The following is a 13,653-nucleotide window of genomic DNA, read 5'->3' on the forward strand; positions in this document are numbered from 1 at the left end:
CAAGTCTGCTTGACTTACCATATGGATAGAATTTCTTGGCTACTCTAACACAGTGAACTATAATGTATAAACATACGTAAAATGTTTTATAAACAAATATTTGATAAATAATATTGTATAAATAAAACAATATAGATAAATAAATGAAATGCCTAGGCACTAGTTTTACAAACTAACTCTGACTTCTAGGAAAAGTCAACCAACATCCCACACATTCTCATAAAATGTTACTAACTTTCTTTCTGAAATTTTCTTAACAAGGGGAACCTTGAAAATATCTACCAATCTCCACGTGAAGCTGTGAATGGTTTAAATATCTAGTATTTTCCAGTACAATATACGATCAGTCTAGTCATGATTGAAAAGTAAAGTAAGGTTGGGTTATTTTTGTTTTGAATTTCTGTGTGTGTGTGTGTGTGTGTGTGTGTGTGTTTGTGTCTTCTCCTGTAATCTCCTACTTAGTTCTTATGCCCAGAAATAAGCAGCTGCAAGGATAATTTGGTGCACATTTGATGCACATTCTCAGTGCACACTCAGAAAAAAATAAAGGCATGCAAGTCTGACATACATCCCAAATATTTATTCTAGAATTATTTCATAAAATGTTCTGCATTATGCAGAAAAAGTCAATGCATCATATCTTGATGGAAAAGCTCCCCAGAGGCGAAAAATTGGAAACTCACTGTGTTGGATGCATGAATTTAATCAAATTTTAAATACCAATACACAAGCCGCCTTATGTTCCGTACAGTAATATGGAGTTATTTATCTGGGCATAAGACCTAAGTAGCAGGCCAATGTAAATGCAGATTACAGGTTTCTTCATGGGGCAGTCTACATTAATGTTGTAATGGAATATCTTTAGTAGTTAAAATTGGGGGAGGGGCAGGAGCAGTAGATCAACTAGAAAGAGAAATGTGGCTTCATCTGGTTGCAATTGGAAGAAAGTAGTCCAGCAAAGTTTTGCAGAAGTAAGGAGTGCATGAGATTAAACCCAAGGCAATGTACTGAACTGGAAAAATGGCTGTGGAAAAGAAACAGTAGTTTTCATCTCAGCTTTCTGTTTTCACATAAATGGAAAGGAAGTAGTGACTTGAGTAATATCAAGGATTTAATTAACTAACATAAAATAATAGGTTAATATTGTCCATAACTAATTTTTAAACTGTAAAAGTGCAATATTTGCTAAAATTTGGATATCCATGTCACATTTAACATGTTTAATTGTCTCAGGCATGCCTTCCATACAAGAGGCAACTATACTGAATCCTGAGGAGAAAAACCATGATTGTAAGAAACTTCTGAATGTTACCTGAGAGTCTGGACTGGTATGTAGCAACCTTTTTTTAAAAAATGTTATGCTCCTTCTCTGTAAACTGAATTAGTTGCCAGTTTGCTTCTGGGTTCCATTCAAAGTTCTGGTAATGACTTATAAAGCCCCTTTTGGGGATTGGTTATTTGAAGGACCACTTCCTCTCAACAGTACCAGGTCCAACTGGAGGGATATGCTCCAGATCCTGTCAGCCAAGGAGTATTGCTTTGTAGGGCCCAGGAAGATAGCCTTTTCTGCTGTGGTACTTGCCATGTGGAATATTGTCCCCTCCCCCTCTGCCAATGATCAGACTGATCCCAACCCTGCTGGCCTTTTGCAAGGCTCTGAAAATGTGATTTTGCCAATCGGTATAGGGACCCAAAAATATGGCAGAGGCTGTGCCCTAACTGCATTGATTGTTATTAATGTTTGTGACTAGATGTAGGAGAAAAGGCAGAGTGTCAAACCTTCAAACGCTCTGAATGCAGCCATGTTTCTTTGTTTTTTGTTTGCCACTGCAATGGGAGGGGGGGAAATGCATTCTTGTAGTTTAGTCAAAACAATAACTTTCTTGTGGGAACCAAAGTCAAGCAGCCTAAGTATTTGCCAGGCTGGAGCTACCGTTAGAGAGCCCGCCAAAGGTATTAATTTGGGATTGTGATTTATGACACACCAAAGAGGTGGGGAGTTTAACTTTTACTTTGTAACCTTTTGGGGGAGGAACCTTCAGTCTTGGTTTCACCTGTGTTCGTGCTGATATTATGTAGCCATTAAAAGTGTTCTCTGAGGAAAGCAATTGCCTCAGAGTTCTTATTTCTACTGGTCTCATCTATCGGAACCATGACACAGAGCCTGGGGGCAGCATCAAGAAAGGATTCAGTCTAGACTCGTTGCATATGATCCAAGTCCAACTCCTCTTGAATTCTGTTGATTCTTATTTAATGTCAATTTAGTGCTGAACATTTGTTTACTAGGTGAGCAATAAATCTTAACTGGAACTTAATGTGTAGTCCTAATTCTTCACACCTGACACTATCTAACTTATTAATGTTGTTAGTTTTAATGTTTTTATATATTTTTTGTTGTTTTAAATTGTATTGCTCTCCTATTTTATATTGTTTATAACTATTTGTTATAAACCCAGACTCAAATATATGAGATTGGTGGTTACATAAATAAGAAAAACAAGCAAACAAATAAATTTAAAAGTAAATGAAAACATTTAATCCCTGTCAATAACAATCTATTGTTATAGGCAAGCCGTTTCCTTTTTCTTCTTATGAAAGGAAGAAAAACTGCAGTACCAAATGAGTCACCCTCTATGAGTCATTAGGCTGGGAGAATATCACTAATAACTAATGGAGCATCCTCGGGCCAATCAAAAACAAGTAAATGAAGGCAATACAAACATTAATTCTTGACTTAATACCAAGAGTTTGACTGGCAGTGGCTTTCCAGGGTTTGGGGAAAACATTTTCTCTTGGCAAATGAATATGGAATTTTTGCATATGTGCTGGGCCCTTTTACATTACATTATGCCCTCTGTCTTCTCTGTGCTATAATTTATTGCTTGCAATTTAAGTTCCCCATTGGGAAAAGGTTACAGTTCAATGGTAGAGGTCAGAGCTTAAATCTGTACAATTACCAATTAAAATGGAAGCAGGCCATACAATATATCTAGAACTGGGATTCCTGAAAGCTGCCACCAAACTCAATAGACAATAGAGGCATTCCCTGGGTTACTTAAGACTGACTTTATGCCAAATGTTTCTGAAAGTCACCTCTAATATTTTCAAGGGTAGCCAGCATTTTTGCAAAGTAGTTTTCTATTCCTTGACATTCCCTATCAAAATGCTCTCTTTAGATACTGCTAATCAATAATAATACAAATTTATGAGGCAGTTGCTCCAATTGTGACTAAGACAAATTTTTGGTTATACCACAAAGGTTGGTGAGTACCTGTATTGTATTGAATGAAAAAAAAACCTGTTGTGGTGTAAGATGCCTTATAAGGTTTGCAGTAGATCAAACAACTACCTATTGTACTAAGAAACACTCAATGCTAAATGTATGTCCAGAACCCGTAACTAAGTATATGAAATACAAATGTCTGCATACAATACATTAATCCAGCGGTCCTCAACCTTGCCATCTTGGCAGCCCAGCCAAGGTGCACAAGTGGCAGGTACACCACACGCAGCTCCATTGGTGTGAGCAGTGGGCACATGCCCTCCACTCATGTGAATGGAGCTTTGTGTGCAAGTGGAGAGCAGCGAGTACTTATGCTCATGCGGGTGGAGCTTCACATGTGAGCACAAGCACTCTCCACTCCTGTGAGTGGAGTTTTGAGCGCCAGCGCAAAGGTCCACCGCTCACGCTGCCCAGTTTTAAACAGACCGCAGCCCAGGGGTTGTGGACTCCTGCATTAAGCAATACAAATATTTATAATGAATAATATGAATAAAATATACCGTAAATGCCGGCGTATAAGACGACTTCCGCGAGCGCTGAAATCGGCGCCAAAGACGGGGGTCGTCTTATACGCCGAGTCGTCTTATACTCCGGAAATACTGGTAGTTTCCGGTGTATAAGACGACGTTCTAGGAATGCGGCCCGGCTATAAAGACGGGGGTCGTCTTATACGCTGGGTCGCCTAATACGCCGGCATATACGGTACCCCTTGAATATATAACAATTAGTTATTACTTTGTGCATCAAATACTCTCATTTTTGTAATTTTTTTTAGCTACAGTATACAACACACTGGATATTCTGTTAGGTAGTTATTTAAAAAAGCAGTTTTAAACTAGGTAAATATTTTGGAAGATTTCTAAATTTCATCATTTTTAATGTGGCGCTATTAGGCACACAAAACAGGATACAAATAAATAAAGTAGGACAAAGCCAGAAATCCTACAATTATGGGTTTTTGTTGCTCATTATCAGAGTAGTTTAGTAAAGAATGGAAAAACAAGGACTACTCTATCTGCAAAAGGGAGGCCCAATGGTTATTGGAATGAAAATTATAATTCTCCAACTTGGCTGAGAAGTACAATTTCTGTTTGCAATACATAACAAGCAAAACAAAAGAGACCCATTTAGGAATGCAAAGAAAATCAAATGCAAGAAAAAGAAATTGTATCAGTTCAAAGGAGTCTGTATCTTTCACATCTGATATTTGTAAGTATATTAAAATAAGGACAGGTACTTATCTCTGCGTGCATGATAGTTATCCTTCATGTACTCTGTTTGTTACTTCTTTGTATTTATTGTAGTATCATTTTTCTTGATTGCTGAAGCTTCTTAAAATACCTGCATGCTAATTTTTATCCAGACAGAACTTGTCTCTTTGGGCTAAAAAAGTACTGTTGTTTAAAGAACAATTATCACTTCCCTGAAGCTTTCCCTATTGAGCCCAAATATAACGATTCTGTCAGTGTGGTTTAGAAAAAGGTACACTAAAATATTGCATACAATCAACCCCAGCCTGGAGTTCTTTAAACATGTTAAGGAACAGTTACTTGCAAATCTCCAACAAACTTGGGCATAGTATGATTATCTTCTTCTCATTTTGTTTTCCTAACAACCATTTAAATTGACTTAGGCTGACACAGTAAACTAACCCAAACAGACTCACCCAGAAAAGGTTATCAGAATCAGGCGGAAGCAACATATGACACCATTCCAATGGAAACTTACTACACTTTATATATCTTAATGACACAAGATGACATCTGTACTCATTTTCTGATAACTCTACAACAGAAAGATTAGGAAAGCAGATACATCACATGTATCCTTAGATGGAAAAGCACACTTTGTGCTCTTTGTTCTATCTAGTTGGGAATACGAGATGCCTGTGTTATCAGCTACCAAACGTACCAGACTGGATTGAAATAGAATCTCTGTGCTAGAAGGAAAATTCTTGAAAAGTAGCTAGGGCTATAATCAGGATGACACTATTAATGGAACAGACAGGGCCTTATTTTCCTAGATTTCTGCACATTCTCTTCTTTTTTTTAACAGTAGACATGCAGCGTGAAAGTTATTTTAACTACACAACTGCATTGTTCTGTTGCTGAAATTCAAAAACATAGTCAGAACCAGCTGTGGTGGGAGGGAGCAATTTAAGGTCAAAACTGGCAGTTACAATTAAAAGAGCATGAAGGAGATGGCACTTTTGAGGGTTAGAGTCTGCAATCCAGATACAATACAACATTCAGTTCACACTTTTCTCTGGTTATTCATAATATCAGTTTTTAAATAATCACACTCTGGCTTTTGTTCAGACTGAAGGAATATAAAAAAATGTTCTCGGAAGGATACAAAATAATCTGCTGCAAGTTCTTTTTACCATTTTTAGTTGTCTGAAAGAGAATGATAAAATCAAGGCAGATAATTTCTATGACAAATTTTCTCCAGTGTGAACAACTGTCACACATTATTTTAATAATACAAACCACATTTATTCATGCTGATCAACAATTAAATGCAAATACATGTTTATAATTGTGCAACTCACACCAAGACAAATGCCCAATGCTCACAATTGGTTTCTATTCTCTCACACATGTACATAAAACCAGAAACATGAGCTTCCCACTGCTCCATATCATATAAAACACTGGAAATTAATTCAAACATTCTACGATCATCCAAAATCTTGCTGTAATTGAATTACTTTGAAACAGTCACTATAACTAACAAAATCTCTGCCAGATACTACATACGTATCGCAACAACAAATTAAGAAATGTTGCAAATCATTTCTGGGGACATGAAGGAACAAGGAAAGAGGACTCCATTCTAACAGTTTGTGGTTTCTGCTGTGGCAATTGGAAAAAAAAGTCAGTCAGGAAAATACAGGATATGCCGTGTTTACATTTGTCATGACAAGTTTCCTGGAGATTGTGAGGTTTACTGGTGCTGAGCTGTCGGTTGTACTATTAAACTGCTGCCTCATTCAATTGCAAGGTCACTGGCTGACCTACATTTCTGAGAGCAGATTCATTGTAAGTTCGGTAAACGCTCACTTTTAAAGGGCCATTTTGATGCAAGCACATTCATTAGAGCCATGTGAAACTTTTACTAATCTTCCCAGTGTTATGGTCTTAGCCTTCATGTTCTCCAGTAACTTTTAAAGGATTGAGGAACATTCTATGTACAGTCATATGTGTTCCCACCTCTGCCATTTGACAGAAGTCCACCAGTACTGCTTTCATTGCTACTGTACCACATATCTTTTCCTGGGATCTTCCCAACATCAAACAAAATTCTGAGTCTCTCTGTCTCTCCCCCCCCCCCATACACACACCCTATCCAAAAGCACATTGCCAACAATTTATATGATGGTATGGATATTTAATTAATACAAATACACCTATGATGTACCTTTTCACTGACAACATACTAAATTCTAAAGTCAGCATCTAAAAATGTTAGGTGACAACCTGAAACTCCTGTATTTCTTTCTTCTATCCAACACACACATTTTCCAAAGATGGAGGAGCAAAAAGCACAAAGAAACAAGCATTTGATTAATTATGTTGTTTGATGCCTAGAGTTGCTTACCTGTGAGAATAGCAGCTATTTAAATTAGATAAGTACATTCTTAAAAAATGATTCTGAGTGGGTTTTCTTTTTTGCAATGCTCTACAGAAGAAAATATTTCCCTGATAAGAAAATGAAATATTCATTAAGGTACACCACAGAGCTTCCCAGACAAGTTGGACTACCCATACAGGAAGCATTTCCTCTGATGCAGCCTAGTTCATTCTGCATGTGAAAAGCCAGAAAATTTTTCACTGACATCTTAACTCTTCATGGATGGGAAAAAAACTAACGTGAAATTACTAACAAAAGATTCCCCACAAGCTCAACTGCACTCACAACTGAGCTCATCTCTCTCGATTTGCAAAATTCTACAAAACTTCCGTGGAGGTTTTTCGCCTTTGTTTATACCACAGCTGAAAGCTTAACCTTTTAACTGGCCACTCTCCCCCCCCCAATTTTGTGAAGAGCAGACAAATCATCTTAAGAAAGTTTCTCACCATGACATTATTTACATAGATGTGTTAAGAATACATGCATCTTGAGATTGTTGGGTTTTATTTTACGCCCATGTTAATATTTATACATACTGCGTAATTATCCAATCACCAGTACTTTTTCAGGCTGATTTACCCGGGAAAATGAACTATGAAAACCAAAGACTTATAGTTTGTCATGTTACATGGCTCAAATTAATCTTACATTCTTTGTTTGAATGCAGCTAATAGCTCTAGTTTTCTAAAATAAGGTAAACAGCAGCTGTGGGGAAGCTAAAGAAGTACAGGAGGTTCAGAAGTCAGGGAGAAACAAGTTACCATTAACAGCCTGTCCCTGCTCCACTCCTTATTATTCTGATGAATACAGGCTGCCTTTCAGTATTTACCATGTTTCCCTGAAAAGAAGACCTGGTTTTATATTTTTTTTTTTGCCTCCAAAAGAGGAATTAGATCTTATTTTGGGGGGACGTCTTGCTACAGCCCCATTCAGAAGGAGCCCACATGGCCACCGCCGGCCCACTTCCTCTGCTGCCATTTATGCGCGTTACCCCTGGCCTCTGTTTTGCCAGCAGAGGACTTCAGGAAAGGCCTCTGCAACCCAGAACAGAGCTCTGGAATGATGCGTGTGTCATGTCCCGGCCTCTGTTCTGCCAGTAGAGATCTTCAGGAAAGGCCTCAGCAACCCAGAACGGAACTCCAGGATGATGCACGTGTCACACCCTGGCCTCTGTTTTGCTGACAGAGGCGTTTAGGAAAGGCCTTTGCAGCCCAGAGTGGAGCTCCGGGATGACATGTGCATCACACCCCGGCCTCCGTTTCACCGGCAGAGGTGTGTGAGTGGCCGCAGAAGTGGACCAGCGGTGGTGATGCGGGCTCCTTTTGGATGGGGATGTTGGAGCCACCGCCATGAGGCAAGGCAGATGTCGGGGTGTGGGAAGCCTGTTTGCGGTAGTCCTGAGCTCCATCCCTGTCCTAGCTTAATTTTTATGCATGTGCCTCACTCCACCTTGTGCAACCAGATGGTGGGACAGAGTGGTCAGGGCCTTAACTAGGGCTTATTTTGTGGGTAGGGCTTATATTAGGCACAAGCATAAAACTCAAGCTAGGGTTTATTTTCGGGATAGTTCTTATTTTCAGGGAAACACAGTACATCAGGTGGGAATTTAGCTAAAAGAATTACTATCCCTTTACTTAAAAGGAATAATAGAACCTTGAGGTATAAGTGCTTTTGGAAATTCTGTAATACAATCTATCCAGCTCAGGATAAGATTCAATGCACCATAATTGAGAGACCTCTATCTAGTCTCTGTTTGAAGATCTTGCATACATAGGACAAATAGGCAGTAAATTAGTAGAGTGCATCCATGAACACCAACTAACAGTCAGAAGACATGACAAAAACTCCTTAATTTCACAATACATGGACAAACTTAGTTTCAACTGGAAAACTGTAACCATCCTAAACCAAAACAAACCAAAAATGCTAGATAATTCCTGAAAGTCTGGCACTCTGACAAATTAGTCATTAACAGGCACATAAACATAAACAACACCTACATACCATTCAAAAGAGACAATCAACAAGCCAAAAAAGGGAACAAAAAGACCAGAACACTCATCAGCAATCAACACACAGATGACCAGAGATTAACACTATGATTAACATTAGACTAACATCAAGATTGTCTCAAAGGTGCTTTTTCAAGAGGCAGCTGGACTTTGTTTTTCTTTGAAGATGTTTCGCTTCTCATCCAAGAAGCCTTTTCAGCTCAGAGATAGGAAATAAAAAAATGAAATTATGTTTTATGGGTTTGATGATTAGAAAACTAGTAAATAATAGAAAGAAATGAAAGTTACATTGTAATCTTAGACTAAGGTCAAATTAAATTTATATCTGTTGTAAAAGAATGTTGGAAGTAATTTCTTTGTATTTCTTTTTTTCTTTTTAATGCACATTTGGCCTCATCTTTCTTGTAAGGCTACATTAGCAGAATCTTGCAAGTCTGAAAGTATAAATCTGCTTTCTCCTTTATAGCCTGAGAAACTAGGAAGGGTCCCTTCTGAGCCTCCTAATCTATGCACTATCCAGCTATGGGCTATATGTCCTGTTTTATCAGACTGTTCCCTGGGCAATATCTTTTTATCCGGTTCCCCAGGTCTTTCCCATTACAAATGGCTAGGAAAACTCTTTGCAGGTTGAAAATTAGCACATCAGAAAGTGTTACCAGTAGGCCTCTTTTAATGATGATAACTGGAACTGATTTTCTGTCACTAAGTGATGCAGCGATAAAGTATGGCATCATGCGACTGCATCACTTAGTAACAGCAGTCCTGATACTCCCTGTGGCTGCTGTTAAGTGAGGATCGTGGGTGGTTAAAGGAGTCCCAGATGGCTTGCAAGCAGTTCAGCAGGCAGGTGGCTGGTTTCTTCATACTATCAGCCTTTGAGAAAAATCAAAGTACAAGCTAAAATCAGCACTAGATCTGACAGTCATTTGCATGTCTGCAACTCATTCCCATGGGTAGCTAAAAGCAGGTTCATGACATAGAACAAGTGAGAGAAAAGCACTGAGTGGAAAGGCTTATAATTTGTCTGATGAAGAAATTCTGAGGAGAATAGATTGAAATCTAAGATCCTATTTTGCAATTTTGAATTCTTCTTCTTGTGCCGTATCCGTTATCGGATGTTGGTGATCATATTGGCGATCCTGTTTTTATCACCAGCCGCACAAAAAAGTGCTGCTGAGTTTTGTCCAAACCAGTCCCTTAGATCTTGAAGCCATGATGTTCTTCTTCTGCCTGGACCTCGTTTGCCTTCAATCTTTCCCTGGAGGATTAAATGGAATATGCCGTATTTTTCTGGGTGTTGCATCACATGTCTGAAATGTTCTAATTTTCGGTTTTTGTTTTGATGATTTCCCTTGGCTTTCTCAGGCGGCTTATCACCTCCTCATTTCTGATCTTGTCAATCCAGCTTATACGTAACAGCTGCCTGTAAATCCACATTTCAAATGCTTCTAGTCTCTTCAGGTGGCCTTCTGTCAGAGACCAACTCTCTACTCCATAGAGCAGGATAGAAAAAATATAGCATTTGACAAGCCTGATTTTCAGTCTTAGGCTTATGTCGTGATCTTGAATTATGTCGTGATTTTGAATTAGTCTAATAAAATTCCATAACATGATTTGGCAAACACTTATTGACACGCTTATCTATTCGTTTTTTTTTCTAAATGTACCCATTGATTTTTAATGTGTTATCACTCTGAACATTAAATGAGTTAAATATAGGGGGGGAGGAAAGTTGATTTCTGAGAAATCCTAAACCCTGTATTCACCTAGGTTCAAAGAGGTATTCTTATATGCAAATATTCAATAAAAAACTAAAATTCTCCAATGCTGACTCCTATTTTCCAGAAATGATATGATATGTGAAATAATTCAGGAGATCTTTGAAGAATGGAGTCAGAAAATAGCAGCTACAATGTCAGCAACAATGTCTGCATTTGTAGTATGAATAGATTTTTTCCCCTCAAAAGATGTTAAAGAAGAACGGTGAAAGAAAATACCTAGGAAGATCTACAGCAGCTACTCCCAACCTTTTCTCTACCCCGCACCCCTAGAATGCTTCTGATATATTCTCGCACCTCTTACAAAAGTTTGAAATAACGGCAACAAATTATGCATATACACTATAATTTTGAAAACCCAAGTTTTTGCACCTCCTGGAATATCGTCTTGCACCCCCAGGGAGTGCCAGTACCCACGGTTGGGAACCCCTGATCTACAGGATAAAGAGCAAAAATAAATCTCACTTGATGCATAAATGTTAAGACTATAAAGAAATTGTTGAAACACTGAATTTTTTTTAAATAAGTGAACGATAAAACAGAAATGACAGTTAAAGTGGAAATACAAATTATAAGCCAGGAGAATGACCTGGATAAAGACTCCGTAGTGGATTTACCAAAAAGGTTTGCTAAAGCCTCGAAGATTCCTTTGAGATGGGAAAAAGAAAATTTGAAGAGAGATAAAATCCTATGACAACATCTGAATAAATTAAAGACCAAAGAAAGAAGCAAAAGAAAGGACTACAAAGTTGATTTGTCTGACCAAGGTTAAAACAAAATATATTTCTATAAAGCTCTGGGAAATCTTTGTGGACTTTTTGCTCACATCAGGACTGAAAGGTTAATGATTTATAGATTTGCACATGTATAAGTGATGGTTTATGGGAAGAAGAGACACTTGCATGTAATCTTATACGAAGTGAAAAATTACTAAGTTTGTTTCCGCTTCTTGTGATGAAGATTAGAAGTCACTTCTTTAAATAGTCTTTTCTCATTTTCTTTTTTCTTTCTTTCTCTGCACTTTTTATTCTCCCCTTCTGACTTTAGTTTGCAGTGTCTTTTACTATGTTATTACAATTTTCAATAAAAAAATTTAATAATTGCAAATGTATAATTATTCTGACCCTAATACCTGATCTAGAGAAGATCACAAAAGGACTGATTTTTAAGCCCCTTAAAAATAATATCACAATTATTAATAATCAATATGGATTTGTAAAGAACAAATCTCTAATTTTATCTCATGTTTCATCAGGTAACGGTTTTAATAGATAGTGGAAATGAAGCAGATATAATATAGCTTGACTTGAGCAAAGCACTTAACAAGTATTGCATAAAGTACTGATTACCAGACTGGATAGTGTGATACAGTAGTGGCCAAAATTGTGGAAACCTTTTGGGAAAAGTGTACATTTGAGGTTTGATGGCTAATAGCAGCACTTTTTTTGGAGTAGTACTATAAAATTATATATCAATGGAAAGATAATTTAATCAAGAATGTAATGCAATAATGTTTATGAAGGATTTGCTATTAGAATAGCAGTTATAAAAAAGAAAAGTGAAACATATAGAAAAAATGAGATATACAAAAATTATCACCATAGAAAAAATGAGATATACAAAAAGTATCACCATGTCAGTTAATACTTAGTTGGGTAACCTTTAGCATGAATTACAGCCTTACAATGTCTTCCCATGGAGTGAACCAAGTCCTTTAGTTCTGCAGCTGTTACAATGTGAAACCAAGATTGAATGGTTGCTTCTATTAACTGGGTTTTATTGCTGGGTCGCTTCTGACGAACAAGTTTCTTTAGCCGGCTCCATAGATTTTTCAATTGGGTTAAGGTCTGGGCTATTCCCAGGCCATTCCAGCAGTGGAATATGATTATCTTGAAACCACTTTTTTGCACACAGCAACAACATGACATGGAGCTGAATCCTGTTGAAATATTATTATTATTATTATTATTATTATTATTATTATTATTATTATTATTATTAATAATAATAATAATAATAATAAAGTTGGAAGGGACCTTGGAGGTCATCAAGTCCAACCCCCTGCTCAGTCTCTTCTTAAAAACTTCCAGTGTTGGAGCATTCACCGCTTCTGGAGGCAGGTTGTTCCATTGGTTAATTGTTCTAACTATCAGGAAGTTTCTCCTTCATTGTCTTGGGAAAAATCATGTGCGGAAGGTTTCAGTTTGGGCTCAAGTATTTCATTAATGTATTTTTGGCCATTTATATTTCACACAAATTCTGCCCACACCTTTTGATGTCATACAACCCCAGATCATAACACTGATTGGGTGTTTCACGGTACATGTAATGCAATCAGGATGCAAATCTTCTCCGATTCTTCTCCTTACGTATTTTATGCCATTGGAGTGATGAGATCTTGGTCTCATCACTCCAAATAACACTGTCCCATTGTTCCTCTGTCCAGGTAACATGGGTTTTAGCCCAGTTTAGTCTTTTCAACCTCTGAGAGATAAAAGTAGCTTTTTTCGTGGAATTCTAGATTTTAGGCCAAATTCCTGCAGTCTGCGCCAAACAGTCTTTGCACTCAACTTCACATTGCATTGCACGATTTCATCTTGTATACACCCAGATGATTTCCTTCTGTCACATAGGCACAGTCTCTCAATTCTTCTATCATCACTTGCTGTTGTGCACCTTTTCCTGCCTTTACCAGTGTGGTTTTGTAGTGACTGTGTCTCCTTATACCTCTTCAAAAACTTAGAAATGCCACCTTTGGTTAAGTTTCCACCAATTTTTCTTCTAATTCCTTTATAACTGTAGCCTTGTTCACTTAATAATATTATTTTACATTGCTTTCTGGGCAAGCAGTCAACTCTTTGCACCATTGCTTTAATTTTATTACGTTTTACAAGCTCACTAAATGAAAGAACACAAAAAACCCCAACCAACTTGATAGTGATCACAT

The 13,653-nt window shown here is 37.5% G+C and overlaps 1 protein-coding gene across 7 annotated transcripts in view; it reads right to left on the bottom strand.

Moving 5' to 3' along the window:
* BACH2 (BTB domain and CNC homolog 2) overlaps positions 1 to 13,653 on the bottom strand; it is a 195,773-nt gene that overhangs the window by 91,293 nt on the left and 90,827 nt on the right. The window contains exon 1 of one of the 7 annotated variants that reach the window (XM_039343136.1): positions 6,884 to 7,024. The exons of the other annotated variants lie outside the window; for them this stretch is intronic. The gene's annotated coding sequence lies outside the window, so the exon portion shown is untranslated. Of the gene's footprint in view, positions 1 to 6,883; positions 7,025 to 13,653 lie in introns of those variants that run through there. 7 annotated transcript variants of the gene reach the window in all.

Source organism: Crotalus tigris, unplaced genomic scaffold, assembly GCF_016545835.1.
Source record: "Crotalus tigris isolate CLP2741 ecotype Arizona unplaced genomic scaffold, ASM1654583v1 scf7180000017833.3397121, whole genome shotgun sequence".
NCBI lineage: Eukaryota > Metazoa > Chordata > Lepidosauria > Squamata > Viperidae > Crotalus > Crotalus tigris.